We start from the raw sequence: 18,395 nt of genomic DNA, 5'->3' as shown, positions 1-18,395 counted from the left end.
TGAGCAGCATACATGAAAGTCAGGGATGGGGAATCTCAGGCCCGGGGGCCGTATAAGGCCCGTGGGATCATTTGGGCTGGCCCTCTGAGCTTTTTTTTGCTATCCTCATCTGGCTAGCAGGCTACCTAGAATGGCACCCTGCAGCCAGAATCTATGCAGCAGTGCCGCCTGGAGCATCCTTAGGACACCTCAGACGGTCACACTGCTGTCCTTACAGCTCCCCGGAGCATCCTCAAGATGCTCCGGGCATTGCTGTAATCACAGGCGATCATGGACCCGCCCCCGTGTGAAGTCACATGGAGGGCCGTGGCCTGCACCGGGCCCGCGACTAATGTTATATGTATCAAATTGACCCTCAGCAGAAAAAAGGTTCCCCACCTCTGATGTAAGCAGTCATCAGATATACACTATATGGACAAAAGTATTCAGACGCCTGATCATTAGACCAACCGGGACTGTAATGACATTGTATTCATATACATAAATATGGACTTGGTCCCCCTTTTGCAGCTATAACAGCTTCCACTCTTCTTGGAAGGCTTTCCACATGATTTTGGAGTGCTTCTGTGGGAATTTGTGCCCATTCATTCTGTAGAGCATTTATGAGGTCAGGCACTGATGTGGGACGAGAAGGCCTGGCTCGCAATCTCCGTTCCAGTTCGTCCAAAGGTGCTCTATGGGGATGAGGTCCAGGCTCTGTGCGGGACAGTCTAGTTCTTCCACACTGAACTCATCAAACCATGTCTGTATGGTCCTTGCTTTGTGCACTGGGGCACAGTCATGTTGGAGTAGAAAAGGGCCTTCCCCAAACTGTTGCCACAAAGTTGGAAGCATAACATTGTCCAAAATGTCTTAATCCACATACACACTTAATGATATGCTCCATGAGTGATATCATTAAGTGTGTCCCCTGCATTGCAGGCTTGAGCATACACACTGAACGATATTGTTAATGATATCGTTAAGTGACGGCACCATCCGTCATCCCTGTACTTGCAGAACCTGACGATATCATCAGGTTGCCCTGCAAGTACGGGCGATGAAAAATATCGTAAACAATCAGTGGGAGAGCGCATCTTTAACGATATCATGCATACACACTGGACAATATTGAACGCGATGAACGATAACTATATCGTTCATATCGTCCAACTTATCGTCTAGTGTGTATGCGGCTTTAGTATGCTGAAGCATTAAGATTGCCCTTCACTGGAGATAAGGGGCCTACCCCAAACCCTGAAAAACGACCCACTTTGTATCACAAATGTTTGCAAATGATGACTGCATGGCTAGGTGCCTTATTTTATACACCTGTGGCAGCGGGTCTGATTGAAACACCTCAATTCAATAATTAACAGGTGTGGCCAAATACTTTGTCCATATAGTGTAGCTTTGCAGGTGGTGAATATGAGCAGCTTACATGTAAGCAGTCATCAGATATAGCTCTGCATGTATTTTCAGCAATCCTGGATACACAGGGCCTGATTCAGAGCCGGACACTATTTGCGCTCGCTCGTTCAGAAAAAGGGGCCGGATATTTAAATTGAGCGCTCGCTCTTTGCGGTCTGTTGACGCCTCTATGTCTGAGTGAGCGAACGAAACATGTGCTTGCTATTTTGTAAAGACGCCCCCTGGCCGTTCGCATCCTACGTCATCTCCGCTATTTATTAGATTAATCGAGTACATCGAAAGGCATCTGAACTGCTCGCAGTGCTTGTGGTTGGATTTTCCTACCGCAATCATGCGAACAGTTCAGGCTAAGAGACAACCAAGTGACGTGGCCGATGACGCTGCTTTGTTAATTATGCACACCCTTAAAACGCCCGTTTTGACCGTTAGGCACGCCTGCGTTCGGATCACCACTCCCCGTTTTCAAGCACCTTCCCCTGTTACCACCCACAAACGCCTCATCCTGTCACTCAAATCAGCAGGCACTCGCTATTTTGCGAGTGCTCGATTTCCGACCGCACTGACTGGTTGGCGCATGCGCATTACAACCCATACGCATGCGCAGTTGTGCGAACATCGCTCGGAGCGAACGAGCGACCGCTTAAGAGCGGCTCTGAATCAGGCCCACAGTGTGAGCATTATATCTGTTTTCTACTATTCTTTATTGACTAAGCAAGCAATATTGCAAATTGTCTGCAAAACCACGAATAATCCCTCTGCTATATGTATATAAAGACTGTGTGATCTGCACGCCTACATGTCATCCGCCACAAGCTATTTACTTATAATCCAGCGCAAATGAGCTGTAGGCAGAAGTGATGTTACACACATGCACAAGGTACAACAGTACTCATTCTTACAGAGGTGGCTTATGCCATAAAGCACAGTGAATCTGGAGGTGATTTACAAGGTCGCTGACAGATGCGAGTATTGATCGGGTATTAAAGTGTCTTGTGATTAATACAGCCTTCTAAGTAATTAGTGTGGAAGATCTCTTATATCTCACCGTGTTTAAATAATGTATCTGTGAACACACAAGCACCTTGTCAATCACGCTGGTTGCAGCCAAACATCATATCACCTGATAACTCATTTGGAAACTGGGCTCTCTGCCTGCTGAATACCTTTCAGAAACAGCAGCTTTCTATTCTAATTGCCTTGGGTGACCTAAATTTAGAGCCCGGCAATCAGCAGGGGTGGAATGCCGGAGGGAGAATTAGAGCTTGAGACTTTGATAGAGGCTATGAGAAGCGAGAAGGGATGTCAAGTGGAGGAGGATGCGGGGAGAAAATAGTACAAAATACACAAGCATCTTCCAGCAGCTGGGGTTATCCTACACAGATCAGAGGGCAATGACGGACAGACCCAGCAATGACAGCAAAATGCGCGTGAAGTCACTGCCTCCGCAACAATACGTTTTATTCAAAGAAAATATGTATTAAAGGGACCTTGAATTATGAATAAGGCATTAGAATAGACATGTAATGCTTTTATTAATCGGGTCTATCCTTCATGGTTTCACCTATCCCATTAGTCAAAGTTAGCGGCAGTGCTATAAGATAGGGAGACAGGCAACATGCATCTATCCAGCTGCGGTGTGCCTACAAGTCCCAGCGTAACGGGCCAGCCTATCATTGTGCTCCAAACACAGTTACAGAGCCCCAGATTGCCCGAGCCTGTATAATAGCATGGTCATGCACACTATTGTAAAGGATACAGGTTTATTGATTTAAGGGAATATGTATTAAACTTTCTAGTGGAGAAGTTCCCCATGACAACCAATCAGCTTCTAGCTATAATTTTATAGAATGTACTTGATAAATGATAGATGGAAGCTAATTGGTTGCTATAAGGAACATCATAACTTGTCCTCCTTAGACGGTCTGATACATCCCCCCATTAAGGATGATTGTACAATTAGGTCTGGCTCTATAGATGTAGCATATTAGACCTGGGATGTCAGTTCAGTGTCTGTAAGGCTCAGCACCTATGCTAAGAGAGTCACTGCAGAATAAAGAAGGCTGATTAGACAGATGTAAGAGGCCACAGACATCATAGGCTCCAGCAAAATGCCTGCTTGTCTACCTGTTAATGTATTTAGTCCCCCACCTCAGACTCCCCCCTCCTCCGTCTACTATCCAGTTGCTATAAGTTTATGTATTGGGGCTATTTCAGCCAGAGATTTCACTTAAATATTCATCATTTAGCTCTCTGGGTAAATCGTATTTAATCAGTACAAGAGAGAAAATAGCATAATTATAGATGCCGGATGCCATTACAGTGAGAGAAATTAAACCTGGTCTGAGACGTCCAGCCGTGCCTTTGATGAGGAGTAGATTGCATTACCAGCGGGGTTACTGTGAGGTTATTGGCCAAGGGGCTGACTGCACCTTGTAGCGTCTGTGACCCCGGTGAGCCGTAAGAGGATAGAAAGAGGCGAACAGCAAAGCAACAGAACCTCCTCCCTTAGCTGTTCATGATGAATCTTTCATTGTACTGTGGACATGATTAATGTCAGTGTAATCAAGCCACAATACTGAGCAGAAATGCAATGATCTATATAAATACATGCTCCAATAATCCCAGACCGGCACACTATTTGCAGCTTTCAAATCATGCAGGTAAATGTGATGTCAGGATAGCAGGTTTATGTGCAGCTGTTATGCCCACTCAGTTTGGCTGGCCTGCCCGAAGCAAGCTTTATGCGCTGGATGAGGGTACAGACGTGAGTTCCGAATTACATTGGCAAAGACAACTGGAAAAATGTGAAGGCACTATTATTCTATATGATAAACTATACTCATATATATAAGACTCATACAGGCACATAAATACAGGTAATAACATCCAGAGGGTACACAGCAGTGTGGTGCACTCTAAAGTGACTGCGTACCATTGCAGTCTCCCTGGCAGGTCTGGACCCCCAGACTGGCTCATGTCCAGGCACTTCATCCCCATCTCTCTGCACCCCTGGATAAACGCAGTGAGGGTACTACACAAACCTAACCTAAACGGGATTATAGATACCCGAATTATTTCTCTGGAGCGTTGTCCGGGCACTCAAGCCACACTTTTCACTCCACCATCAGTAAACTAGGAGCTAAGACTATTGTCCTCTCGCTTTTGCTGTTTCCCACAATGCAACAAGGTCTGCAGAGGGTCATTAAGGATTAATCTGGAGCAGATTCTAGACCAGTCTATCAGGACTAATCATTCTGTGTGTAACCCCTAGTCAGCCTCTCCGTAACCCCTGTCATCCTGTCCATAACCCCTAGTCATCCTCTCCGTAACACCTAGCCATCCTCTCTGTAACCCCTAGTCATAGTCATCTTGTCCGTAACTTCTAGTAATCCTCTCCATAACCCCTAGTCAACCTGTCCATGACCTATAGTCATCCTGTCCGTAACCGCTAGTCATCCTGCCCATAACTGTCCACCTAGCCATAACTGTAACACCTAGCCATCCTGTCCATAACCCCTAGTCATCTTGTCCGTCACCCTTAGTCATCTTGTCCATAACCTCTAGTCATCCTCTCCATAACCCCTAGTCATCCTGTCTGTAACCCCTAGTCATCCTGTCCGTAACCGCTAGTCATCCTGCCCATAACTGTCCACCTAGCCATCCTGCCCATAACTGTCCACCTAGCCATAACTGTAACACCTAGCCATCCTGTCCGTAACCACTAGTCATCTTGTCCGTCACCCCTAGTCATCTTGTCCATAACCTCTAGTCATCCTCTCCATAACCCCTAGTCATCCTGTCTGTAACCCCTAGTCATCCTGTCTGTAACCCCTAGTCATCCTGTCCATAACCCCTAGTCATCCTCTCCGTAACACCTATCCATCCTCTTTGTAACCCCTAGTCATCTTGTCCGTCACCCCTAATCATCCTGTACGTAACTTCTAGTAATCCTCTCCATAACCCCTAGTCAACCTGTCCATGACCCATAGTCATCCTGTCCGTAACCGCTAGTCATCCTGCCCATAACTGTCCACCTAGCCATCCTGCCCATAACTGTCCACCTAGCCATAACTGTAACACCTAGCCATCCTGTCCGTAATCCCTAGTCATTTTGTCCGTCACCCCTAGTCATCTTGTCCATAACCTCTAGTCATAATCTCCATAACCCCTAGTCATCCTGTCTGTAACCCCTAGTCATCCTGTCCATAACCCCTAGTCATCCTTTCCATAACACCTAGCCATCCTCTCTGTAACCCCTAGTCATCTTGTCCGTCACCCCTAATCATCCTGTCCGTAACTTCTAGTAATCCTCTCCATAACCCCTAGTCAACCTGTCCATGACCCATAGTCATCCTGTCCGTAACCGCTAGTCATCCTGCCCATAACTGTCCACCTAGCCATCCTGCCCATAACTGTCCACCTAGCCATAACTGTAAGACCTAGTCATCCTGTCCGTCACTCCTAGTCATCTTGTCCATAACCTCTAGTCATCCTCTCCATAACCCCTAGTCATCCTGTCCGTCACCCATAGTCATCATGTGTGTAACCGCTAGTCATCCTGCCTATAATCCCTAGCCATCCTCTTCATAACCCCTAGTCATCTTGTCCGTCACCCCTAGTCATCTTGTGCGTCACCGCTAGTCATCCTGTCCGTAACCTCTAGTCATCCTCTCTATAACCTAGTTATCCTGTCCGCAACCCCGTCATCCTGTCCGCAACTCCTAGTCATCCTGTCCGCAACTCCTTGTCATCCTGTCCGTAATTTCTAGTCATCCTGTCCGTAACCCCTAGTCATCCTGTCCATAACCCCTAGTCAACCTCTCCGTAACACCTAGCCATCCTCTCTGTAACCCCTAGTCATCTTGTCCGTCACCCCTAATCATCCTGTCCGTAACTTCTAGTAATCCTCTCCATAACCCCTAGTCAACCTGTCCATGACCCATAGTCATCCTGTCCATAACTGCTGGTCATCCTGCCCATAACTGTCCACCTAGCCATCCTGCCCATAACTGTCCACCTAGCCATAACTGTAACACCTAGCCATCCTGTCCGTAACCACTAGTCATCTTGTCCGTCACCCCTAGTCATCTTGTCCATAACCTCTAGTCATCCTCTCCATAACCCCTAGTCATCCTGTCTGTAACCCCTAGTCATCCTGTCTGTAACCCCTAGTCATCCTGTCCATAACCCCTAGTCATCCTCTCCGTAACACCTAGCCATCCTCTTTGTAACCCCTAGTCATCTTGTCCGTCACCCCTAATCATCCTGTCCGTAACTTCTAGTAATCCTCTCCATAACCCCTAGTCAACCTGTCCATGACCCATAGTCATCCTGTCCGTAACCGCTAGTCATCCTGCCCATAACTGTCCACCTAGCCATCCTGCCCATAACTGTCCACCTAGCCATAACTGTAACACCTAGCCATCCTGTCCGTAATCCCTAGTCATTTTGTCCGTCACCCCTAGTTATCTTGTCCATAACCTCTAGTCATCCTCTCCATAACCCCTAGTCATCCTGTCTGTAACCCCTAGTCATCCTGTCCATAACCCCTAGTCATCCTTTCCATAACACCTAGCCATCCTCTCTGTAACCCCTAGTCATCTTGTCCGTCACCCCTAATCATCCTGTCCGTAACTTCTAGTAATCCTCTCCATAACCCCTAGTCAACCTGTCCATGACCCATAGTCATCCTGTCCGTAACCGCTAGTCATCCTGCCCATAACTGTCCACCTAGCCATCCTGCCCATAACTGTCCACCTAGCCATAACTGTAAGACCTAGTCATCCTGTCCGTAACCCCTAGTCATCTTGTCCGTCACCCCTAGTCATCTTGTCCATAACCTCTAGTCATCCTCTCCATAACCCCTAGTCATCCTGTCCGTCACCCATAGTCATCATGTGTGTAACCGCTAGTCGTCCTGCCTATAATCCCTAGTCATCCTCTTCGTAACCCCTAGTCATCTTGTCCGTCACCCCTAGTCATCTTGTGCGTCACCGCTAGTCATCCTGTCCGTAACCTCTAGTCATCCTCTCCATAACCCCTAGTTATCCTGTCCGCAACCCCTAGTCATCCTGTCCGCAACTCCTAGTCATCCTGTCCGCAACTCCTAGTCATCCTGTCCGTAATTTCTAGTCAACCTTGTCCGTAACCCCTAGTCATACTGTCCGTAACCCCTAGTCATCCTGTCTGTACCTCCTAGTCATCTTGTCTATACCGTAACCCCTATCCATCCTGTCCGTAACCCTTAGCCAGCCTACGATTACTATGATTTGCTGGACCAGCAATGTTCTGCGCAATAGTGACACTTTCCTAAATCCATTTCAAATGGCATCTTAGTTATCTTAGTTAAGTGTAGTCAGCAGGCATTTGTTAAAATGCAACTATCACCTACACACACTGGACGCTGCTATCGTGTAGCATTCACCGATACTCATGAGTGGACAGCTTACTAAATCACTAGAAACCTGGGACCCAATAGCAAATGTGGGATTCAGCCTTTTAACCTCAATAGCCATAGTAAACGGTCTTCACGACGATCTCACCAAAGAACTCTCTCTGCTGTACAATGGCAGATATGGTCGATACAGAAAACAGGCCAATCTGAAGAATTCCTTTTTCAGTACATTTTTAAAGGCCATGTCTGCTAACACTGCATTTAGTGACAATACACTTGTTTCTCATTCTCCATATTGTAGCGCACTAACTGATGATCGGTTTCTGTGGCTTAGAACAACTTTTGCACCCACATGGAAAGTAGTGTTGATGAATAGGCCCCCATGTCTATTAACACTGCATTTAGTGACAATACACTTGTTTCTCATTCTCCATATTGTAGCGCACTAACTGATGATCGGTTTCTGTGGCTTAGAACAACTTTTGCACCCACATGGAAAGTAGTGTTGATGAATAGGCCCCCATGTCTATTAACACTGCATTTAGTGACAATACACTTGTTTCTCATTCTCCATATTGTAGCGCACTAACTGCTGATCGGTTTCTGTGGCTTAGAACAACTTTTGCACCCACATGGAAAGTAGTGTTGATGAGTTTATTGGCGCTGCATAACTTTGTCTTCCGTCTGATAAAAGTTGCCAGCCTTGCCTGGTAGAAAACGATGTGACATCCAAACAGATAGGCGGTTAATGTGCGAGTCGGATTCTATATGTGTCGCCATCGCTCCTCCCAGCCACACTTTCTTTTGCACTGACTGGACAGCCGCTAAGACTTTGATAGAGTATAACGTTTGTTTAAATTGATTCAATATTTCTTTCTCTTTTTCCATTTAGAGCTAGAAAGCCTAATAAAAGAGAGAAATATCTGGCGCTTGGACGCTGCCTCCTTTGCCCATCTCGCTACTGACAATTAAGAAACCTCAAAGTAATTTTTGAAAATGTCACCATCTCATTTAGCAAAGGGCTAAATAATATATGAAGCATAATCAGCATCCTGTGTTTCTGGTAGAGCAATGCAGTGTCATTAGTAAACCCACACTATAATATCCGAGTGTCACAGTTTAATTATAACTTGTAATTAGTTTCCTTACTAGTTAGCGCACAGTCACCTCCCCTGAGCTAAACAAAAGGTACAATCAGTCCCACAGCATTACGGAGGCAAATCTCAGCTCATTTTTTCAATCCCAGGATTCAGGATTGAATAAATGTAAATCCTGGGATTCCTGGGATACCTGGGATTGAATTAATCAATGCAGTCCACCCACAGCACACAGACCCCAGTGCGGGCGAGCGCGGCTGTAAAAGGGGGCGGGTTGGTGTGTGGTTGCACAGCATGACATCGATGATGTCACACGCAGCTGCACAGCTGTAGGAGGCATCTGAGTTGATGGATCTAGTGCTCAGCGCTGCCCCCGAGCTGAAGACAAGCTGCGCATTTTAATCCCAAAAATCCCAGGATTGGAGGCACCAATCCCGGGATTGAAATCCTGACTTTTTTTTGCCCTAAATCTCGGGATACCGCCAAATCTGATCCTGGCATTGATTTTCCTACCCAGCATCAATCAGTTTGGCAAGGCCAAGTGGTGTTACCATCAGATACTGGGCAATTCCTATGGAGATTTAGGGCAGAGACTGGCATCGTTGTCACACCAGCTGCTGCTAAACTTCACAAGCCAAGATGTCCACACAACAAATATAATGGCACTTTCCATTTGAAATAAAAGCCTGCACTAAACCTTTGTTTCTCTGCAAAACCCTTCCAGGGTCTCAGGTATGCAGTATCTACAATAGGCAGCAGCATTTAACACTGAGGGTTATATTTACTAAAGTGCAGGTTTTTAGAAGTGGAGATGTTGCCCATAGCAACCAATCAGATCCTAGCTATTATCTTCTAGAAGGTGCTAGATAAATGTTAAGTATAAACTGATTGGTTGCTATGGGCAACATCTCCACTTGTAAAAAACAGCACTTTAGTAAATATACCCCTGAGGGGGGTGTTATTCTATTGACATCCCTAAAGGGTGTTACATACAACTTCCATGATGCTTGGTTAGCCAGCAGAAATGTTATAGCTATCTTTATAGCAGTCATATACCAACTATTATAGACATGCTCAACTCTGTACCCCATAACACTGTTATGGGCTACAGAGTTGAGCATGTCTATAATGGTATATGCAGTCAGACTGCCAGCCATTTGTATCTCCCCCAAAAGTGCTGAGTATCCATTTACACAGCCATATCTCATAATTCCCGATATGTATTTCCCTAGCAAGTTGGACTGGTGAAAATTCTCTTCTAAAGCTGGGTGGTACACACGTAAAGATTTTCTGTCCAACCATCCAACTACAGGTTGAGTCTCCAATATCCAAATATTCCGAAATACGGATTTTTTTTTTTGCATGACTGAGATAATGAAACCTTTGATTGTTGATGGTTCAATGTACACAAACTTTGTCTAAAGGCCCCCATACATCAGAGATTGATTGCAGCAATTGTGCAATTTGCAATCGATTGTGTATAAAAATCTTTCCCTTTTTGATCGATTGCAGATTGCAGAATTGCCACAATCGATTGAAAAAGGGAAAGATTTTTATACACAATCGATTGCAAATTGCACGATTGCTGAAATCAATCTCTGATGTATGGGGGCCTTTAGGCACAAATTATTAAAAATAATGTATACAATTACCTACAGGCTGTGTGTATAAGGTGTATATGAAACATAAATGAATTTCATGTATGTACACAAACTTTGTTTGAGCCATAAAATTATGGGAAAATATTGTATAAAATTTCCTGCAGGCTGTGTGTATAAGGTGAATTTAACACATAAATGCGTTCTGTGTGTATATTTGGGTCCCATTCCCAAGTTATTTCATTATTAAATGCAAATATTCCAAAATACGGAATATTCCGTTATCCAAACTACCCCTGGTCCCAAACATTTTGAATATGGGAGACTCAACCTGTAGTTGATTTGTTGGAATGAAAATCTGGTAATGTATGGGAGTAAATGATGACCAGCAATTTGCTCTTAAATGCCAGAAAACAGATGAAAATGGACGTCAGACAAGTTTGTTAAATGTTTGACCTAAACAATTTGTTCAAACAACAGTTTTTGTCCATTTCCGGCGTTTGGGAGCAAATTGCTGATTGTCAGTTACTTTCATACCTTACCAGATTTTCATTCCAACCAATCAACTAGCTGGATGGTTGGACAGAAAATCTTTACATGTGTACCCAGCTTAACTCTGTGGCAAGGAATGCAGTCTGAGAAGCACTGCTGAGCTTCATCATCAAATTCTAGAGGTCGATAAAGTTCTACTGTCCCAAACCCCATCTATCAGAGCCATTGGGTAATTTTCCAAACCTGTACAACCCACATGTCCAGACCCTCCAACATGACCCCTTCCATCAGGTACACAATGCTCTGCTCCTGTACAGTACTTCCCTCTTTATTTAATGATTGATGTCACCTGTGCTGAAACGCCATTCTGATCAACTAACTAGTTCTACACAGGTGACTGCAATCATAAATTAGATGGGAAGTCCCGGAGCAGAGCATTTTGTACCTGAAGGAAGGGGTTATGTTGGAGGGTATGCATGTCTATAACAATTTTCCACACCATCCTCATTTGAATATGCAAATGATTGTGTGAAAACTCCTCCTACTGAGGAGGGAATATCCCCTGAGTTTACAACAGGTACTAGTTTGAGGCAAAGAGGGAGACACGATCATAATATTTGTGCAGAATAGACATTAGATCTAGCACACAAGTGAACTGCAGTAATAAGGTCAGACGTGCACAGCTTCAGCAAAAGAACCTGGCCACCTCCGCAACTACATATACCGTACAAGTGGAAAATACAGTGTCAATTGAAAAGCCATGCTGTAAGCAGAATTCCACCCTAAAGTGACCTTCATCATAGCTGACAATGGCCAGGGATAAGCATGGAGGAAGATCTTTAGTAAGAGCCAGATAGGTAGGGAGATATTGTGCAGGGAGCAGCAGCCGCTCCCCCTGGAAGCACTTCTGTAAATTTAACAAAAGAAAAAAAGGAGCTGTAATAAAAAAAAAAAAAAAAAAGTGTCTGCTCCCCAGACTGGTGTGCTGCAAACTGGCTGTTTCCATGGAGACATGTCGGCCTGTTCACATGGCAACATACCTGCGGTCCACTATTAAAGTGATGAGATGAGCAAGATAGTGCATGCATATGGATGCTTATAACCCCTTGCCTGCCGGATGATACACTGGTACTTATTATGGCTAAAATAAAAAATGTGCTGGCTGTATGGCGAGACCCCCGTCGCATAGGCTACGCTGATCCCAAAGCTCATATCACAAATAATTATTAATATCCTTTCATGACGTCCCCGCTACACAAATTCAATGTCCTAACCACGACTTGGGACAGGCAACTGAGGTGACAAAAATATTATTTGCAACTCAGTATGGAGAGGACCCTGAACCTGCTAGATGGATAGGAGAGGTTTGGGCTTATTGCTGGCTAATGATGCCCCTGTGAATGAATCTTGTGATGTGTCAGCGTTGCTGACAGGAGAGATGAGCAGTGGTACGTGAGCCCGTTCTGCATCAGCGCGGTCTGCACAGTGTATGTGTTATACCTTGTGTTTTAATGTGAATTGTTCCTGGTCTTGGTAGTCTAGACGATTGAGACTTCAAAATGATACAATGGGTAATCTGTTATCTCTTAGATTTCCCAACACCCTAAAATAAAACATTTGGGAAATAGATCACACCATCGAAATCCACCTCTTCTCTCCCCAATGCCAGTTGCCATCCCCTGCAATTCAGTAGGTCCCATTTGCACATAATAAGCATGGACTGCTGGCCCTGGGAGTCTACTTATCTATATAGCATATATAACATTCTCAAATACAGTTGCAGGCAAGCAACAGGCACCACATAAAATGAACAGGTGTGATTGAATATATATTTATTCCAATACTCGCAGAGAAAATACCTATCAATTCACTAGAAGGCAAGTGCATCAAGGAATCAACAAGTGTGTTCAAAAGGTGGGCATTTTGTGGGCATATTACTGGGTACCATAGAACAAAGCACCTCCGTGACCTCACTGATGCCTAGTGCACTGATATAAAACACACAATGGCAACCTACAGTATAATGCAGAGGTGGGGAACCTTTTTCCTGCTGAGGGCCATTTTGATATATATAACATTATCCGTGGGCCCGGTGCAGGCCATGCACCTCTGTGTGACGTCACACGGGGGCGGGTCCACTATCGCCTGTGATTACAGCAATGCCCGGAGCATCTTTAGGATGCTCTGGGGAGCTGTAAGGGCAGCAGTGTGACTGTCTGAAGTGTCCTAAGGATGCTCCAGGCGGCACTGCTGCATAGATTCTGGCTGCAGGCTGCCATTCTAGGCACCCTGCTAGCCAGATAAGGCTGGCAGAGAAAAGCTCAGAAATTGCCAGACAAAAGTAACCCGTGGGCCTTATACGGCCACCGGGCCTGAGGTTCCCCGTCCCTGGTATAATGTAAGAAATGCACTAAGCTCATACAGAGAGGACACGTGTAAATTGCACCACAATGTACATCACACACATCCAGCACACACAGAAAATCAGCACTACCATAGCAAATGGTAATTTATTACATCATTCTCAAGGAAGCCTCTTCCAAATGTTCTCGGAGGTCCTATATTATGAGCAAAGTACAATAATGCTTGTAGCGGGACTGGGTAAAATGCCACTACACTGATCATATATAGGAATTTAGGGGGTATATTTACTAAAGTGAGAGTTTTTAGAAATGGAGATGTTGCCCATAGCAACCAATCAGATTTCAGCTATTATCTTCTAGAAGGTGCTAGTTAAATGTTAGGTAGAATCTGATTGGTTGCTATGGGCAACATCTCCACTTCTAAAAACTCTCACTTTAGTAAATATAACCCTAGGAGCAAACAGTGCAGGTTCTCTTAGCATCATTCATTAAGTATGTAAATAATACTTCAAGTATTCCCCGTCATCTGCACAAAGCAGAAGGAGCCATTTTAAAAGTGCGGCCTATCGGTTAACAGGAAACCAGTGACATTACTGAGGCATGAGGTATTCACTAGGTAGCAGAGACATATAACTGTGGCATAAGGTATTCTGTGATCCATGCCTCAATAGGACTTATTTTCTTTTGTGCTCCCTGCTTAATTAAGGTTTATTTTATAACATTGTAAATAGCTGCAACATTTGCAACCAATCAAACTCTTCTTCTCTAGTCTTTTCTAATGTGCACAAATTAGCTGAAAGATAGTAAATGAGCACTAGTGACGTTTCAAGATCCTGGTCAGTACATAGACAACATTTGTTTGATTGTTGCTCCAACACATAAAATGGCTCCCTCAGGAGCAACATACACTCCACGTGGACTGTATTCAGTGGGGAAGGAAGTCTTACAGACATATCCAAGTGACCGCCTCCATTGGCCATCTGAAGCACAAGTCTAGCAGAACAATGACTTTATTTTCAATTGTGAAAGCAAACATGTCACTAGCTATACTTATCTCTACAGATACAACTATATCTTTTTACTTTTATTTCTAAGGGGCATGTAGCCATGTAAGTCTTGTATTCTTATCTCTTTATATAGATAACATTCAAATCTTAAAATATTAATTTCCTCTGCTATAGCCAAGTGTATCAATTGTTTTAGCAAACCAAAATAGGTATTTCAAATGTGATGGATGCATATGTGGGGCAATATGGATGATTTAGGAATGAGAATCACTGTTCTGAGACCCCCGAGTGTTAGAGTACCACTGTTCTGAGACCCCTGAGTGTCATAGCAGCACTGTTCTGGGACCAATATTCTGGGACCACTGAGTGTCAGAGCACCTCGTATGCCATTGTACTTAGGGCCTGATTCAGAGCCGCTCGTAAACGGCCGCTCGTTCGCGCCGAGCGATGTTTGCCCAACTGCGCATGCGTACGGATCGTTATACGCATGCGCGAACCAGTCAGTGCGGCCGAAATTTATGTACTCGCAAAATAGCGAATGCCTGATAATTTGAGTGACAGAAAGAGGCGTATGTGGGTGGTAACGGGGGAAGGTGCTTGAAAACGGGGAGTGGAGATCCGACCGCAGGCGTGCTTAAAGGTCAAAACGGGCGTTTTATGGGTGTGCATAATTAAAACAGCAGCGTCATTGACCACGTCACTGGGTTATTTTATAGTCAGAACTGCTCGCAAAATTGTGGTAGGAAAAACCAACCCCAAGAATAGCGAGCAGTTCATACCCTGGTCGATGTACTCGATTAATCTAATAAATAGCGGACATGACGTAGGAAGCGAGCGGCCAGGGGGCGAATTTTAGAAAAAAATGACCGCAAGTTTGGTTCGCTCCTTCAGACCTAGAGGCGTGAACATACCGCTAAGAGCGAACGGTTGATTTGAATAGCCACCCCTATTTTCTGGACGAGCGAGCGCTAATTGCGTCCGGCTCTGAATCAGGCCCTTAGACCCCAAGTATCAGAGCACCACTGTTCTGGAGCCCCAATTATCAGTGTGTCATTGCTCTTTGATTCACACTTATCAGCACACCATTATTCTGGATTTCCAAGTGTCAGTATGCCATTGTTCTGGGACCCCAAGTATCAAGGCACCACTGTTCTGGAGCCCCAATCATCAGTGTGTCATTGCTCTTTGATCCACACTTATCTGAACACCATTGATTTGGATTCCCAAGTGTCAGTGTGCCATTATTCTGGGACCCCAAGTATCAGAGCACCTTTGTTTCGGGATCTTCGAGTGTCACAGCACCATTGTTCTTGGAATTCCAAGTATCAGAGCACCACTATTTCGGGACCCCAGAGTGCCAAAACACTATTAATCTGGGCCCCCCAAGTGTCAAAGCATCATTGTTTTGGATCCCTCAAGTGCCAGCGGCACCATTGTTCTGGATCCTTCAAGTGCTAGTGCACCATTGTTCTGGAACTTCCACGTGTCAGAGCACCATTGTTCTAGATCCTCCAAATTCCAGCGCACCATTGTCCTGGAACTTCCATGTGTCACAACACCATTGTTCAGGATCCTCCAAGTGCCAGAGCACCATTGTTCTGGAACTTATATATAAATAGTGCTGTCTCTATGAAAAGACTCAGGAACTATTGGCCCAATGGTTTGCCTACATCTCTGATGGTGGGAGGAATACGCATTGGCAGAATGTGTACTGCACATGTGCAGGCCTTCACCTGCGAGTTCGCTCCCAGTGTCTCCAGGCCGCAGCCTGATTGACAGGCTGAGGCCTTTTTGGAGCAGGGAGGGGATGCTGAAACAAGGGTCTGCGTTGGAAGTTTTCCTGGCCTCGAATACACAGGGAAGACAGCCAATCTGAGAAGCCTTTGGACTGATGGTCTTCGGACGCAGCACTTGGATCTGCAATGCTGTCAGGAGTTGTCCTTTCTCCTCAGATGCCTCCTGCTGCATTAGGTGATTACAGCAGTGCCCGAAGCACCTTGAGGATGCTCTGGGGAGCTGTAAGGGCAGCGGTGTGACTGTCTGAAGTGTCCTAAGGATGTCCAGGCGGCACTGCTACATAGATTCTGGCTACAGTGTGCCATTCTAGGCACCCTGCTAGCCAGATGAGGCTAGCAGAATAAAGCTCAGAGGGCCAGACCAAATGAATCTGCTGGCCTTATATGGCCCCTGGGCCTGTGGTTCCCCATCCCTGATCTATACTGTCATATTGGAAGTTCTACTTGTGTGACATTAATGTTCATTCAGTAAAGGTGTTTATAGTATAAGGTGTAGGAGCCTTGCTCTGCAGTCACATCAAAGATGAAGGCCATAACACACTGAGGGGGCGGAGTATATTATTATCTCTCCTTATCTCCTTTAAGTTACAGCACATATGATTATCTTCCTAATAAACCCTAGCAAAAAACACACATATACTTTATATATATACCATCTGCTTTATTTTCTGAGGTGACCCTGCTATGTAATGCACTGTAGCAATTACATTTACAGTGGCTTAAGATGTCTATATTTTATACAGTCGTCCTTTCCTCCCTATATCCGTGCTGCTACTATACTATATGTCCCCAGTTGTCCGGGCCCCGGTATGGCTCTTACACCCTTCTCCCACTCGCACGGTACATGTCTACCTCTCTCTCTCTTTCCAGCTACCCGCTTTCTCTCATGTAGACTATATTTTCCAGTTTGACTCAATGATGGAGTTGTTTCTTTGCTTCTTGTGCGCTTAGCCATTTAATTAAAGCGATCCATATTGAATTCATGTCCAGATGCCTTGACCAGCGGAGTCAGATCCTCATTGGCATGCCAGCTGCTCAGTGCTGAGGACAGCTCCTGCATACTAATCAGGCAGCAGGCAGCGATTCATCAGCCCATGATACAGCTTCAGCATCTACAAGCACTTATGACATGTAATTGGTGGTGCATAAGGAAGCCAGGCCACATTAAAAACCCTACAGATAGTCAGAGATAAAAATTAATGACTTTTGCTTTGTGTAATCCAGCATGCGTTGGTGGGAAAAGGGAGGGGGGTCTGGGATTAATAACAGCACAAAGGAACAAAGCTGAAGTTGCTGTTGTTTACGTACTAAACAATACAGATTTCAGCACGGGTGAGTTAGGACCCCTCACAGATTTAGCATTTCCATATTTATGATGGAGAAAGGGACCCGACTTGATGGGGTCTAGCAGGGCAGCCTGGATTTCTATTATGTTCATTAACTACGACTGAGATTGTTATTATTGTGCTGCGATAATCTATCTAAACAGGATAAGTCTGAAATTCAATGTGGCGCCAGGAGTTTTTATATATCCCTTCCTTAAATCTGCGGAATAATGGGAGACTCACGAACAGCTGCAAGGACTCATTTATTAACATTGCTATTTATACCTGTGCTAGTTTCCCAGAATTCATTAGGGAGATGTATAGGTTCAACTCGTACTGTGTATTACATCTATAGAGAACTAATATTGTGTATATATTTAGACTAAATATGAGAGGAAAGCATTTACCAGACCTCGAGGTACTTAGGCCCCTGAACCGCGTGTGGAATGGTAAGAATACAGGGCTGTGTGATTTAAAGAAGATATTCACAGACAATAAAAATATATATACTGTATTCCTCAAATGTATATAAGACTATCTAAAAAGACTCGGTTAATGTGTCCATACACAGCCAGATCCAGCCGGCAGCCTAGTATATGGTGAATATTTTGCGGCACAGTTGGCGCGGTTGGACAGTGATTGTACCAACTGTCATCATTAAACAATATTTTCCACCAGTCCCTATTGACATCTGAAAGATCTTGATCAGATGTTGATAGGGATGAGTACAGGGCCCGGTGCATGTGCCCACTCCCAATAGGTGCTGCCCATCACTTGCATTACTTCTTTGTCTGGATCTGGTCGGGTAGGGTCTTTGGGGACGCCATATTCTCTTGGGGGTCTGCAGCTGGGCTGTGACATCAGCAGCAAACTCTCGGCCTGTTGCCAACATGTAGGAGCAGCTGGTATGTAC

The sequence above is a fragment of the Taudactylus pleione genome, unplaced genomic scaffold (assembly GCF_031769625.1).
Source record: "Taudactylus pleione unplaced genomic scaffold, aTauple2 ptg000731l, whole genome shotgun sequence".
NCBI classification, from domain to species: Eukaryota; Metazoa; Chordata; class Amphibia; order Anura; family Myobatrachidae; genus Taudactylus; species Taudactylus pleione.
This window is presented reverse-complemented; position numbering follows the sequence as displayed.